We start from the raw sequence: 16,593 nt of genomic DNA, 5'->3' as shown, positions 1-16,593 counted from the left end.
AATCTGCAGCCAAAAGGCAAGGATCCAGAAGGGGCCACTAATGTCGGTATCAAATGGGCGCATTACGGCTCTATAAAGGGAGCGATATAACGCACCCAATACAGGTTGCCCAAGGCCAACACAAATACCATTGTAGAGAGCAGTGGCCAGAGAATTCCAAGGCCCAGTAGGTTTGTTGGAAGAAGTGCAAAAGATAAATTTGCAAAGCCAGAATTCCAGGAATGCAATACTTCCTGTATGGTCACGCCGGGTGCAGTAATAGTCGCGCCAGGATAGGTAGGATCTGCTGTGATGCCCTCGACCAGCCATATCCATTCTCAAAGAAAATTGAGTGCCATCAAACTGACCATGCACATAGGGGTCAAAGTCAATGGGCAACCCCGTGATGGTAAGAACATCCAGCAGAGTTATGCTCATCTGCCCAAACCGGAAATCGAATGTATTGCTGGAGGTGTTCCAGAAGCAAAGAGCGGCGGCTAGCGGTGCAGGGCTAGTATTATTGGGAAGACAGAAGCATAGATCGATGGTTTGGGTAATACCCACTGTACATACTAGGGAAGTCTCAACTAAGTTTGGCACTATCGGCTGGGCCCCATCGGTACTCCCATGTACTATACCATGGGCCGGGTTCACGACCCACCATGGCGAGGCCCATTTGGGATGCCACCCCGGGCACCCAGGGCCCTGGGCAAGGCCAACACAGCCCAACTATTTACACAACAGGAGGACTGATATGGCATCAGAAGAACAACTAGTGTCCCACATCGAGGATGGGGGAGACTTCCTTCACATGCTTGAGTATAAGGGCATTAGCACAACCACCTTTTACGGGTAATAACTCCTTTGTCTACTATTTACTTACTATACATCCATATTAGCTTCTCACTCAAGCATCGGAGAGGTGTAAACCGTCCGGTACGGTTTACCCCTCTAAGCGTGTGTTCTTGGTACAGGATTTAGGAGGTGCATCGGTACCCCAGACGGTATAGCATTCTGTGTGAGGTACCCAGAGAAAGCCACCAGAAACATTGGCGCGCCAGATAGGGGACGTGATCATGACTGAGCCGGAAGGAACGGCAGGAGAGGGTAGAAGTGTCGCCCGGGCACTGATATTCTCTCCGGGTACTTCATCAGCAGAAGCGCCGGGTATTGAAGAAATTCATGGTCTCGGATCCTCGGACCCGCATGTCCCGGACCAAGTGTCTCCGGTATCGGAATTGGAATCCATGCGGGCGGAGATAGCAGCCTTCAGGGAACAATCCAGGATCGATCGGGAACAACAAAGTACCGATAGGGAAACAAACCGCCTTACGCAACAAAAAATGCAGGAGCTGGAAGATGAAAACACAGCGCTGGCCCGAGCACTGGAAAGGAGGCATCAGCACAACGAGGCGCTCACCCAGGCCCTGGCTAGGGCATCCCAACCAGCAACGGGCGTGAACGCTGCCCAGCGGGTAATCCAAGTACCGGTAGAGTTGTTCCCATAAAGCTTGAGGCATCTACCACCACCACCGTTGCCACAGCCAGTACCGAATATTCCCCCGGTAACCGACGCAAACACGGCATTACTTGTGCAAATGAGCAACTCTTTGCATGCTCTGCAGGCAAGGGTGCAGGCCACAGAAAACAGGGACACATGGAGGGCCCTGGCCACCTACGAGGACCGCCCGGGTCCTTTCACCCAACAAGTCAGAGGAGCCATTCGAGCGGATATGTCGAAGCCGCTGAAGATTGACTACACGGGGGTTGGAGACCCCTATCAGCATCTACAGGCCTTCCGCTCGCAAACAAGCGCCAAGGGATATACGGATGAGGTGTGTTGTAATATGTTCCAGGAAACCTTGTCAGGGGAAGCTTTGAGTTGGTTCTACGAACTGCCTGTCGGTTCTGTAGGGAACTTCAAGGAGTTGGCTGACAAGTTTGTAGCTCGATTCATCTTACGCACCGATGGGATACACACACTAAAGGGCCTGTTAAAGGTCCAGCAAGGAGAGAATGAGACTTTGAAGTCTTTTGTAAACCGGTGGCAGGCGGCTACCGCCAAGTGCCGGGACCTTAATAAGGAACTGGCCGAGCTGGCTTTCAGGAGAGGCTTAAGGCGCGGAGAATTTCTCTATGGGATTAACCATAATCCTCCAGCCAACTACGACGAGCTGATGGCCACCGCCATCAGACACGCCCAGGCCGAATTCGAAACCTACGGGGATACCCCCAGACCAGAGCTAAGGGTGCCAACCCCGGCTTCAACTGTCAGGGATGAGCCACGAAAGAGGGAGTGGGCCCATAACCATGACAGGTCACCCCATACCTCGGGCAAAAGAAGCAAAGAGTCCTCGTCCAGGACTAACAGTTATGGGACCACTCACCATCAGCGGGAGCCAGGGGTACAGCAGGCCCCGAGAACACCACCCCCCCGGTATGAGGTGTTCACAATCCTTAACGCTTCATACGAGACTATTTGGAACGAAAGTAAGGATGAGATACCGGGCCCACCCCCAAGGAAGTTCCCGAAGAGTAAACTTACCCAGCAAGATACCGGAAAGTTCTGCACTTATCACGAGGATGCCGGACACAATACCAATCTCTGTGTTGCTTTAAAAAATACTATCGAGTCCCTTATCCAGAGGGGCAAGCTTCAGCGGTACCTGCCTGCTAAGGAGATAGGAGCGGTGGACGTGTACGGCCAAATCTTCACGATCCACGGTGGGGGCCCGAAGGAATTACATCCCCAGAGGAAGAGGCGAAATTCTAGTTTCGGTCATCCGGAAGTTTTCAACTTCCACAAGGCCCCGCGGCAGGATGGAGGTACCGGATGGACATCGGTGACATTCCTACAGGGGGAGGAGGCCGATCTGAAAATGCCCCATGATGATCCCTTCTTAATCACGCTCCAAATGGACCATTATATAATGTCCCGGGTTCTCGTGGACACCGGGGCCTCAGTTAGCGTATTATTTCGCGATGCGTACAAAGCTTTGAACAGAGGGAGAGCCAAGCTGTCGCAGGATAATGAGCCGCTCATTAGCTTTTCTGGGGATATCGTCCAACCACTCGGATCAGATTACCTATCGATCACGGTAGGCGAAAGCCCAAATTGTTCAACCATCAAAACAGAGTTCATCGTGGTGGACTGCGTCTCATCCTATAATGCTATCCTAGGCCGACCGGCACTTTGGCGTCTGAAAACCTTCATTGCAGGTCACATGCTGATGATGAAAGTGCCAACCCCGGTCGGCATTGCTACAATCCGGGGTGACCAGGCCGCAGCGAGGAAGTGTTATTCATTGACCGTATCTCGCGGTAAGGGAAAGTCTGAGATGTTGCCCGTGGCTACTAACCCTCTGTCGGAAAGGTACGAGGATCCCAGGGACGATACCGATTCAGACGAAGAACGGCCCGGTGCCGTAGAGGACATTGAGGAGGTGGTGCTATCAGAGCAGTTCCCGGACAGGACTGTTAAGATAGGTACTAAGCTCTCTCCGGTTATCAGGGAAAGATTGATCTCGTTCCTCCGCTCAAACTCATCTGCATTCGCCTGGTCATATGAGGACATGCCCGGTATACCAATGGAGATAGCCACGCACAATCTTAGTATTGTCCCTTATTCAGTACCGGTAAGACAAAAGAGGAGGGCCTTCACACATGATAAGTACCGGGCTATCCAAGCCGAAGTAAAAAAGTTGATGGCCATCAACTTTGTCAGGGAAGTCACGTATCCCCGGTTGTTAGCCAACGTGGTCATGGTGCCAAAGAAATCTCAGGAATCATGGCGCATGTGTGTGGACTACACAAACCTCAACCGGGCATGCCCCAAGGATAGCTTCCCGCTCCCGCGAATTGACCAACTAATCGACTCCACTGCTGGATACCGGTTACTCAGTTTCATGGATGCGTTCAGTGGGTACAATCAAATTCGAATGAACCCGGCAGACGAGGAGCACACTGCCTTCACCACAGACAAGGGTCTCTATTGTTACCAGGTCATGCCTTTCGGATTAAAGAACGCAGGTGCCACTTATCAGCGACTCGTCAACTCTATGTTTGAAGAGGTTATCGGTACTATCATGGAAGTTTACGTGGACGATATGCTGGTAAAAAGTTTAACTCCGGAGGACCACGTAACCAACTTGTCAATCGTCTTCACCATCATATTACGCAATGGTATGCGGCTTAAACCGCAGAAGTGCATCTTCGGGGTCGAGGTAGGAAAGTTTCTCGGGTACATCATTAGCCACAGGGGAATCGAGGCCAACCCAGAGAAGGTGCAGGCTATATTAGACATGGTATCCCCAACCTACCGGAACGAGGTCCAATCTCTTACAGGCAAGGTGGCCGCCCTGTCAAGGTTCATCTCCAGGCTGACGGACAAGTGTACTCCTTTCTTCAAACTGCTAAAAACCCAGCACGTCGAGGTAATAGCCTGGACAGCTGAGCACGAGACTGCTTTTATTGGCTTGAAGGCGTACTTATCAGCGGTACCTCTACTTTACAAACCTGTTCCAGGAGAAATGCTCTACATATATCTGGCGGCATCTTCAACGGCTGTAAGCTCAGCTTTGATTAGGAAGGACTCCGATTGCGAGTACCCGGTGTACTATGCCGGAAAGGGGTACACTGGTGCAGAATCCAGGTACCCGGACATTGAAAAAATAGCACTGGCCCTCCTGGTATCGGCCCGGAAGCTAAGGCATTACTTCCAAGCACATTCAATCACCGTTTTCACTAATCACCCGCTGAGGCAGGTTTTGCAGAAACCGGAGACATCGGGCAGGTTAATTAAGTGGGCCATCGAACTGGGAGAGTTCGATATCAAGTACCAACCCCGGACAGCTATCAAGGGCCAGGCAGCGGCAGATTTTATTTCTGAGGCGATTCCCTCCCATAACCCTTCCCAGGAATCACCTGAACCACCAGCCCCGGATCCGCCTCCACCGAGCACTTGGCGATTATATGTTGATGGCGCATCCAACAAGAAAACAAGTGGAGCCGGTATCCTGCTAATTAGCCCGGACGATCAAGTGTACGAGTACGCCCTCAAATTTGCCTTCAAGGCATCCAACAACACCGCAGAGTACGAGGCACTCATAGCAGGTCTGCAGATCGCCCGGGAACTAGGGGTGCAGCACCTTAGTATTTTCAGCGATTCCCAGTTAGTCGTAAACCAGGTCAGCGGTAACTTCGAGGCAAAGGAGCCCCACATGTCCTCTTACCAGGCTCTGGCTCGGGCATTAGTGCAGAGGTTTACCTCCTACATTTTTACCCAAATACCGAGGGCAGAAAACGACAAGGCAGACGCCCTTGCTAAGCTCGCATCAACTTCCCCAAGTCCTACCTATGGAGCCACTAAAGTCGAAATACTCGAGAGACCTAGCACCTCTAAAACGGTGTCAGAAATATTCGCTGTGGATCACACAGCTTCGTGGATGGACCCAATTCTGAAGTACATGATCGACGGCCTGGCACCGGATGATAAGGTCGAGGCCAGAAGACTGCAGTTAAGGTCAGCTCGATACACGATCATGAATGACAAGTTATACCGGAGAGGCCACTGCTTCCCCAGTCTGAGGTGTGTAACACCGGAGGAAGGTCACAAGATAATGAAGGACATACATGCTGGTGTATGCGGTAACCATGCCGGAGCCCGGTCTCTTGCACACAAGACCCTAAGGGCAGGATATTTCTGGCCAACCATGTCGGCCCTAGCCCAAACAATATCCAGCTCTTGCCACAAGTGCCAAATGTATGCAAATATCCCAAGGGCACCGCCCATTGCTCTCTCCATCCTCCTGGCACCGTGGCCGTTCTGTCAGTGGGGTTTGGACTTGATTGGTAAACTTCCCACTGCAGTGGGACAATTCAAATACGCCATTGTCGCTGTGGACTATCAAACAAAGTGGGTTGAAGCCGAACCCCTCGTCGCCATCACCACGGAAAAGGTAAAAAATTTCCTGTGGAAGAACATCTACTGCAGGTTTGGAGTCCCGGACACCATAATCACGGACAATGGTACCCAGTTTGACAATGATGAGTTGAGGGCTTACACAGAGAACCTGGGCACCAGAATTCTATATGCATCCCCGGCCCACCCCCAGACCAACGGTCAGGTCGAGGCTGTCAACAAGATTATCAAGAAGATACTGAAAAAGAAGCTCGACGATGCCAAGGGACTTTGGGCTGCTAAACTCCCGGAGGTGTTGTGGGCTATCAGGACCACGGCAACAGAGGCCACCGGAGAGACCCCATTCTGCATGGCTTTCGGGACAGAAGCGGTACTCCCTATTGAAACACAGGTCCAGAGTCCCCAGATCGAATACTTCGATGCGGGTACCAACTCGGAAGGCCTACAACTCGATGCCGATTTATTAGAGGAACGAAGGGATGTGGCACACATGCATAACTTGGCTAACAAGCGGAGGATAGCTCGCTACTACGATGCCAAGGTACAATCCCGCACACTGAAGTTGGGGGACTGGGTCATGAAGCAGGTCTACCCAGAACCCCGGGGACTGGATCCATCCTGGACAGGCCCTTACGAGATCATTGAAGAGGTAGGCCCCGCAACCTTTTTTATCCGGGACATGGACGGAGTCGTATCCCGGCATCCATGGAATACCCAGCGCCTGCGGTACTATTACAAGTAGTTCCGGGAGCATCTTGTCCTAGCTTTTGCTTTTTGACCATACAGCTATGGCAAGCTACCCATCGGGTACTCATTCTGTATTAACCATCATGTGGTACTTGAATGGAAAAATGAATTATTCAGACCATTTCTAGCATTTTTTTTACCTACGCCGGGCATTCCCGGACATAGCTGTTGTCAATTACTCTATTCTGGTAATAAGTGATGCAAATAAACGCTTAAAGCAAGGTATAAAATCCTAGAAATTTTAATCCCTTTCCAATTCCCATTCAAGTTCAAAAAATTCCATTCACAAAAAGCCTGGACTACCAAGCACAGGAATCACGCCATTGTTCAAGAAAAGGATAATTTCAAAAAAAAAAAAAAGTAGTTAATGGTAATTTCCACTACTGCTTGCCACCGGTACTTTGGGATCCACCAGCACCGGACTTGGTTGCCACCTCCTTCTCTTTCTTCTTCTCCAGAAGGCCCCGCCTGAATTTGGCTTCATCCAAGTACCCGGCCGCCACCCACTCCTTGAACTTCATGATAACAGCCTTGTCTTGGGCAGCAGCTAGCATCGCAATAAGCTCTTCGGAAGCCTTGTACTCCTCCACGGCCTCGCGCTTCTCCAAGGGAAGACGCTCCTCCAGGTAGTCTGCCTTCTCCTTCCATGATGTGGCAGACTCTGCAGCATCCTTCTCAGAGTCCCGAGCATTTTTTACCTCATCCCGCGCCTCGGTGAGTTCACCCTCAAGCTCCGCGATCCGCTGCTTTGCCGCGTCCATCTCGGCAACCAGTGGAGTCAAGGACTCAATCTTTTGCCTCAAAGAGTCCCGCTCCTTCTCCAGCTTGGCCTTCTCACCATGCAGATACTTCACCTGCCCGGAGAGATTGCTAACCTCCTCCTTCAGTTGAGTATCTTCCTCGCTGGCATCAACCGCGTACACATTGAAGAGTGCCTGCAAACACACCGGTTAAAATATATATACAGTAAGTACCGATCGCAAGAGTGAAGCAAACCCATACCCGCATCATAGATTCCCGGGCGAGACGGCGATTCTCTTTGGGGGTATTGTCCTTGGCCCGCACCCGGTCGAGGTTAATATCCTTCAGATCGCTAAGCATGGACCGCACGAATTTTTCATCAGCAACCCCATACTCACTCAGCAGCTGCTTGATGGGCTTCTTGGGGATTACCGGAATGGCAGGAGCCAGTAGGCCAAGTGACGGCGACGCTTCGGGTACCGGAAGTTCTCTCTTCTGCCTCTTCGCACCGGATCCTTTAACATCCCGGCCGGTATAGGTAACCTCCTGTTTATCACCTCGGTTCCGGTGCCTGTGTGACCTCTTCTTCTCCCCTGGAAGCAGGGCCTCGTCGCTCCCAGTGGACCAAGAAGAAATGGACACGGCGGGCGGTACCTTCTCCCTTCCGGGATCAGCTATTGTGATGATGTCAGCGGCAGAAGGCTGCTCGACTGGAGTCGCGGGAGCATTGGGATCAGGTTCTCCATATCCCGCGTCAGTGATCTCCAGCAGGGTCTCTTCAATGGACCGACCCGTAGCCTTCGACCCTAGGTCGACCTCAATGTGCAGGGCGTCTTCTCCCTGGTTCATCAGCATATCCATCAATTGGTTATCGTCCATTCTGTCCTCCTCTTTGCCTTTCCGAGGTTTCCTCTTCGGTGCTTTCACTGCAATCAGTTCCATAGTTAGTAAAAAAAAAAAAAAAAAAAAAAAAAGCCTCACCAGGGAGCCATCCTAGCCCTAGCCTATAAAGAATAGAGTGCCGGATAAATCTATAAGAGCTCCTCTCTTTCTCATTCCAAACAGCGTATACCCGGGCTATCCTCTTCCTTTCCACCTCGGATAAAGTGTAGGCCTGGTCCCCGATTGCTTGGAAAGTACCGGTCAGATTCCACTTCTTATTTTTAATCTGCCATCGCCCACCAGCTAGAAACACTTTATTCCTCCACCTTTTGCTCATCGACGAGGGCATGTCGGTAACTAATGGTTCGTAATCCCTAGCGGCAAATGTCACCGTACCCGCACATGACAGCTTCCTTGAGTACAGGATCCTGTGTACCGCGCGGAATTCATTTACGGAAGGCCACCCTTGTTGGCACAAGTCCCACATGGCCATCATACTATATATTTGGCGAATGGCATTCGGGGTCAGCTGCCCCGGTGACAGGTTCAGCATCCGCAACAGATACTGTAGGCACCGGGGCAGCGGTAGCGATAACCCTTGGTGGAACTGGTTCTCGTGCAGCGCCACCCACCCCGGGGCAGGATTCGCGGCCATCTCTCCTTCCTTAAGGGGCCTAAGCTCTACTGCGTCCGGTATTCCCCACTTCAGTCGCATGGCGATGATCTCCTTCATCGTCATACTTCTCCCGGGTTCGTCGCATACGGTCCCGTCCGTAAGCGTATACCTAGGCTTCGGTATGCCCTCCGGGATTGCCACCGTGACTACGGGGGCCTCCACAGATCCATCCTCGCTCTCACCCTCGTCGGACTCCTCACTGCTCTCCGAGAACACCCCCGTCGAGGACCCGGTATTCTCTGCTAATTGACCTACTGAAGCTAGGTACCGATCGATATCCACTTCAGCTTGCCTGGCAGACGACTGGTATGACGATCCCGTATCCCCACCCTTGGTTTTTGATTCCATCCTAATCACGATACCGGAAACCTCAAAACTCGCTATATCTGGAATCAGAAGCACAAGGGTTAGCCTAACCAGATCTAAGACCACGTTGAAGCGCGGATCTCTCCCCACTTCAAAGCAAACCCAGAAATTCAAAGCAAAACCCAGAAATTCAAAGCAAACCCAAAAATTCAAAGCAAACCCAGAAATTCAAGCAAACCCAGAAATTCAACGCAAAACCCAGAAACACAGGCAAAATCGAAGCAGCCCAAAACCCACGCCAAACAGAAACACAAAAAAAAAAAAAAACCAAACCACATTCTCTTACCTCTTTTCCGGCAGTCGCTAATCTAGCTAAAGCTTTCGTCTTCACTCCTCACAGCCACAGCAACAGAAGCACAAGAGGTGAGAGGGCAAAACACGAATGCTCAGTTCTCAGAATTTCGGAGAAAGTGAGAAGGGAAACAGTCTGTTTCCCTCTTAAATTCAATCTCCAAAGCATCAGGGCCGTTGAAGCCGAAAAGCCCACAACCACAGGATCACTACACGTGTCCCACGTCTCGAAAACCGTCAGTTGAGGGGACGGGCATTTATTGCACAACTCAGTATGCCCCACGTGGCTGACATGCACCGCCTACCCCATCGGGTACCAAGAGGCTCCAACTCTCTCTACCCCATCGGGTATCAGAGCCAAGTCCTCTCTCTACCCCATCGGGTATCAGAGCCATGTTCTCTCTCTACCCCATTGGGTACCGGAGAATTACATCCTCTACCCCATTGGGTACCGGAGGATCCAACTCTCTCCACCCCATCGGGTATCAGAGCCAAGTACTCTCTCTACCCCATCGGGTATCAGAGTCAAGTTCTCTCTCTACCCCATCGGGTATCAGAGCCAAGTCCTCTCTCTACCCCATCGGGTATCAGAGCCATGTTCTCTCTCTACCCCATTGGGTACCGGAGAATTACATCCTCTACCCCATTGGGTACCGGAGGATCCAACTCTCTCCACCCCATCGGGTATCAGAGCCAAGTACTCTCTCTACCCCATCGGGTATCAGAGTCAAGTTCTCTCTCTACCCCATCGGGTATCAGAGCCATGTCCTCTCTCTACCCCATTGGGTACCGGAGACTCACATCCTCTACCCCATTGGGTACCGGAGGATCCAACTCTCTCTACCCCATCGGGTATCAGAGTCAAGTACTCTCTCTACCCCATCGGGTATCAGAGTCAAGTTCTCTCTCTACCCAATCGGGTATCAGAGCCATGTCCTCTCTCTACCCCATTGGGTACCGGAGACTCACATCCTCTACCCCATTGGGTACTGGAGGATCCAACTCTCTCTACCCCATCAGGTATCAGAGCCAAGTCCTCTCTCTACCCCATCGGGTATCAGAGCCATGTTCTCTCTCTACCCCATTGGGTACCGGAGAATTACATCCTCTACCCCATTGGGTACCGGAGGATCCAACTCTCTCCACCCCATCGGGTATCAGAGCCAAGTACTCTCTCTACCCCATCGGGTATCAGAGTCAAGTTCTCTCTCTACCCCATCGGGTATCAGAGCCAAGTCCTCTCTCTACCCCATCGGGTATCAGAGCCATGTCCTCTCTCTACCCCATTGGGTACCGGAGAATTACATCCTCTACCCCATTGGGTACCGGAGGATCCAACTCTCTCCACCCCATCGGGTATCAGAGCCAAGTACTCTCTCTACCCCATCGGGTATCAGAGTCAAGTTCTCTCTCTACCCCATCGGGTATCAGAGCCATGTCCTCTCTCTACCCCATTGGGTACCGGAGACTCACATCCTCTACCCCATTGGGTACCGGAGGATCCAACTCTCTCTACCCCATCGGGTATCAGAGTCAAGTACTCTCTCTACCCCATCGGGTATCAGAGTCAAGTACTCTCTCTACCCCATCGGGTATCAGAGTCAAGTTCTCTCTCTACCCCATCGGGTATCAGAGCCATGTCCTCTCTCTACCCCATTGGGTACCGGAGACTCACATCCTCTACCCCATTGGGTACCGGAGGCTCAACCCTCACCCTATCGCATCGTGTAGATTAGCTACCTACAGCGTAACCCGCTCAAGATATCCCTTGAACGGGAACTTGGGGGACTCCCTATAGGCACACTAGTGCCAAACTTCCGAGACAATAATAAGTCCCCACCCAAGAAACATCTTGAACGGGAACTTGGGGGACTTGTACATACTAGGGAAGTCTCAACTAAGTTTGGCACTATCGGCTGGGCCCCATCGGTACTCCCATGTACTATACCATGGGCCGGGTTCACGACCCACCATGGCGAGGCCCATTTGGGATGCCACCCCGGGCACCCAGGGCCCTGGGCAAGGCCAACACAGCCCAACTATTTACACAACAGGAGGACTGATATGGCATCAGAAGAACAACTAGTGTCCCACATCGAGGATGGGGGAGACTTCCTTCACATGCTCGAGTATAAGGGCATTAGCACAACCACCTTTTACGGGTAATAACTCCTTTGTCTACTATTTACTTACTATACATCCATATTAGCTTCTCACTCAAGCATCGGAGAGGTGTAAACCGTCCGGTACGGTTTACCCCTCTAAGCGTGTGTTCTTGGTACAGGATTTAGGAGGTGCATCGGTACCCCAGACGGTATAGCATTCTGTGTGAGGTACCCGGAGAAAGCCACCAGAAACACCCACTGCATCCCATCGGGCCAAATCTCTCGCTCGGACCTCCTGATACCAAACATTTTCCTCGGGAGCGACGGTAGGCCAGTAGCCCACTTTCCTCCTTGGTCCCCAACAGCTAAAATCACCAGGCACCTGCCGAAGAGCCGCTATGGGACGGCGGATGGGAAGCGCATAATAGGCCATAACATCATCTGGCAAACGATCGCGAGGTGTGGGACCTAGACTCGCTTGACTATCACCGCCACCAAAGCCCATCAGTCGACTTCTCTCCTCTCCGGTTTGACTTCTACATCGAACACTCATGTTAGTCCGCCAGGCGAATGCGGTTTTCTCAGTGATTTCATCTGCCTGATCGATAACGAATGGTTTCTTGGATGCCATTTCTAGGTCGCAGAGAATACTTCTCCAATACGCCTTGATTTATAGCTCAAATATGTTTGGAGATTAATTTATTAGCTGGGCCAGTAAGTGGCCCTAGTTGATAATTAATGAGTCATTATTCCATCTTGAGAATCGCATCTAAGGCGACAGTGAAGATATTCCACCTTTTCCTACCACCGCAGGGCCAGCATAGTGGCCTGATGTTTTTTTAAATAAAACATGATTAAAACCGATGCGGTTTTAGATGCTAAAGTTGCAGCAAAATATGGTGGTTTCACTTGGTCACACGTCATGATGACGATAGCCATGATCTAATCATCCTCTTTGACATAAGACTCGCGAAGGATTAAATGAAAGCAAACAGTTTGCTATTTTGCATCTTATTTCGCCAAGTACTATAGGCCTTCATCTAGCCAGGAAAGCGGCTCCAACACCTACATTTGAGAAAATCAACAGAGAGCCAGCAAACAAGGCAGATACTTGTTGCTATACACATAGCGAAGCTACCACCAAGGAAGAGAAGGATCCTCATTCGCGATCAAAAGCAGTCTCCTTCGCATGGGGGGCACGCTAAAGTTCTGATCTCCTATAACCTGCCCAAGTTTCGCCAATTCACTGCATACCAGACATCAGATACATGGGGGCAATAAAGTTGGCAAAGGAAGCGTCAGTTCATGACAAAGGCAATCCAGATTGTGGCATTCAAGCTTTATGGCCTATTTAGAGGCCTATATGGAATCAGTCAAGCCAATACCAGTGGCTTTTGGAGCAACAACATTATAAGAGCAGTGCTGATTCAAGACCTCTTCAGTCAAGACGAAGACCTTTGACTGCAAGGTTTGGGGGGCAATGTTTGGACCCAAAATGAGCATTTTGGCCTGACAAGGCACGTCTTGGAGAAATTGAGCCAATGTCAGTGGCTCAAGCTATATATTGTCGACAAGTTCGAAATATATATATATTTAGAGGCTAAATAAAGCCTACTATGGAAGCATGAAAAGTCAACTATAGCACATTTTCCTACTTCGGCTAGGAGAAAGCGAGCTAGACAAGAAATGAGGGATGGCGGACTAACCATCCGAACTCCAAATGAGTTGAAACTTTCCAGATTAATTTTAGACATCCCATTGATCATTTCTTATGAAGAGTGCCAAAGCTCGTTCGGAGTGGAAAACCTTCAAACAAACAGTCCAATTTTCTGCAGAAGCAAAACTTGGAAACTGGACCTGTAAGAGGTCCAGCAGCATTTCCGGCCCAACCACATGGAAATAAATTCTGAAATTTTACCACAATAATCTACATTCATGGTGGATCATTTCATATGAAGAAATCGAAGGTTGAATCTGAGTTCTTAGTGGAGATAAAAATTGAGGGATAAGGGAGCAGAAAATGACTTAAACCTAACAAATTCCATTAAGTGTTTAAGTATTCAAACCTAACATTCCATTAATGTTTAAGTGCTAAAACCTAACCCATTATGAGTTGTTTAAGGCCAAATAGTGTTGCTTGGTAGCCTATAAATAGAGGCTACAACATAGAACAATTCACCAACACAATTCAACAAACATCTCTAAGATGATCTAAGTTCTCTCTAGAGCAACCTCTCTAAGAGCAACTCCTCTCCTTCTCTTTCTCTTATCGGTGATCACACTCCTAGTCCTAGTCTTCTCAGAAGCCGAATTTCAGTGCCACCAAACCCTCTGTCAACGTGCTTCAGTCCTAGTCTCCTCGGGAGCCGACGGTAGTGCCGCGACCAAAACACCAACCAATTCATACATCAAAACATCTCTAAGATGATCTAAGTTCTCTCTAGAGCAAACCTCTCTAAGAGCAACTCCTCTCCTTCTCTTTCTCTTATCGGTGATCACACTCCTAGTCCTAGTCTTCTCGGAAGCCGACTTTCAGTGCCACCAAACCCTCTGTCAACGTACTTCGGTCCTAGTCTCCTCGGGAGCCGATTGTAGTACCACGACCACAACGGTTATGGAACCAGCCAAGCAAGGGTAACGCCCTCGCAAACCAGCCAAGCTAAAGTCACGCTTTAGCAAGTTCTCTCTACTTCCCAGTGGTTCTCGCTCTGCTCGATCTACAACATCGAGTATCGATTGTGATTTTCAAGAAGCTCAGCAAAAGTCCTCACCACGAGGCATAAAGAATCCCACGACGAGGTTTGTGCTCTCCTCGTCTACAGTCGCTCAAAAGAAGTCAGGTCAAGGGACACCCCCGACGACCGCACCCGAACGGTGCTGGCACGCCCGCGCAGAAAAGAGACTGTTGACCAGCTGCAACAAAATTGGAGCCAAACACGTAGCATGTGCTACTACTCCATCAAATCTTGTCTTGTTTCTAGCTTGCCAGATAAACCATAGAACTGAAGTGTAACAAGCAAGCCATAAATCCTTCAATTGAGGGCTACGACCACCAAGTCCCAAATGAAAAAGCTCAATTAAGGAGTTAGGAACCATACCCAACTCAAACCTTGAAACCATGTAGTTCCAGATAGAAGAGGCAAATGAGCAATGTAAAAAAAGATGGTCAATAGATTCTGAATTATTACAACAAAGGCCACACCTTGATGCCATAGCTACTCGATCCTCTCCTTTGTAAAAAGTCATCACTTAAAACACGACCACGTAACACCTTCCAAGATAAGAGAGACATTCTTGGTGTAATATGCTTGGACCATATATGCTTTCCCCATTCCACCGAAGGCAAAGACTATCTTAAAAAAAGAAAGGCAAGCTTGGCAGTGAGCTCCCCTGAGATTTTGCCTTGTTAATAATTTGCCATGAGATGGAACCATACTCCTCAATAAAAGTCATCACTCGCTGCAGATTGCGCTTATCCCCTCGACAAAAAATAATAACATCATAACACATGGGGAGGAGCTTGTGTACCACGGGGAGAAGAAATAGGAGCTTGTGTACCACGGGATGAAGAAATAGCAAGTTCAATATTGAACTCAAACTCAACTGATTGCTTTTACGAATAAAGACCAAACGAGGTAATACGAACTGTAAAGTCTATGTTTCTTTGATTGATTTTTTCTCTCTTCCTTTTGTGGGTACAATTCTATGATTAAAATCTTAGTTTGGCTCTGCCACCACTCTGACCAAATTACAGATATCAAAATATCAACCATAATTAGATACAACCCATCTTTCAAGACCCACGAGTCCACAACTACTCCCCGTCTCCATCTACCTAAGCTTCCTCTCCCAAACAAAAGAGAATTCTTACTTGTTCTCTCCATGCTCAAAAAGAGAAAAGCTAGATTTCTCAAGCTCCAGCAAGGCTAGCTATCCGCGTTGGGCTCAGACCCGATCCGGCAACAACTGGATTTATCAAGTCAGAAGCAGCTTCTGTAACGAAGATACATCAACCACAAAACGTTCAGCAAGTGCGGCCTGCTTCTAGTTTAGATTGTTTTGTTTTAAATTTCTCTCTTCAGGTTTTGATGCATCCAAAGATTCCGCATCAAAATTCCCCTAGAGGACAATGAACAACCCATGGCTCCAAAGCCGCATAATAATTTCATGACGAAACCCTAAGCCGAGGATGAAGATAACATTAATTGATGCCATGACTGCTATGGTAGGAGGTACTGATGCCCCTGGCCGATCCTGATTTTGATCTATCTATTTTGTAATTGCTCGTGGTTGATTGTTATTTTTATGTGCCTATTATTACCAGTTCAAGTACTCTATAAATCTATGTTGCTTGTCTGAAGTATGGGTTTAGAAATCAGCTAGCTAGGCATCAGTTTGGAATGTCATTTCGCATTTTCGTTCTATCTAGAACCATTTTATGTATGAGGTACTACTGATTTGTAGTTGTTTTTTCTGGGACATTTTCGTTGGTGTGATTGATAGCGGGAAACAACGTGTGAGAGGTTACTAGAGTTGATCAATTTTTATTCGTGTAAGAGGTTGCATTTAGCTAATGTTATACATTAAAATAGTAGTGCAAAAGCTTCTGTCAGCATGAACAGAATCCTGCAAATTTGGCATCAGGAAAATAAACCATTCCAGAAAAGCATGTAGATCAACGTGTACGGTATCCTTCAATATATATATTATCCTTAATAACAAAATGCCCTTTTATTTCAAGCACGAGATACAAGTTACAAACCTGGATTGACGCTCAACATTTACAGAGACAATAGTACTAGTGGAAAAGAGTCAAAACTTACCCCTCAAAATTTTGTAGAGAAAGTATGGATATACATATACACATAAGATTAAGCTTAGTGATT

The sequence above is a fragment of the Rosa rugosa genome, chromosome 3 (assembly GCF_958449725.1).
Source record: "Rosa rugosa chromosome 3, drRosRugo1.1, whole genome shotgun sequence".
Taxonomy (NCBI): Eukaryota; Viridiplantae; Streptophyta; class Magnoliopsida; order Rosales; family Rosaceae; genus Rosa; species Rosa rugosa.
Note: the sequence above shows the minus strand (reverse complement) of the source record.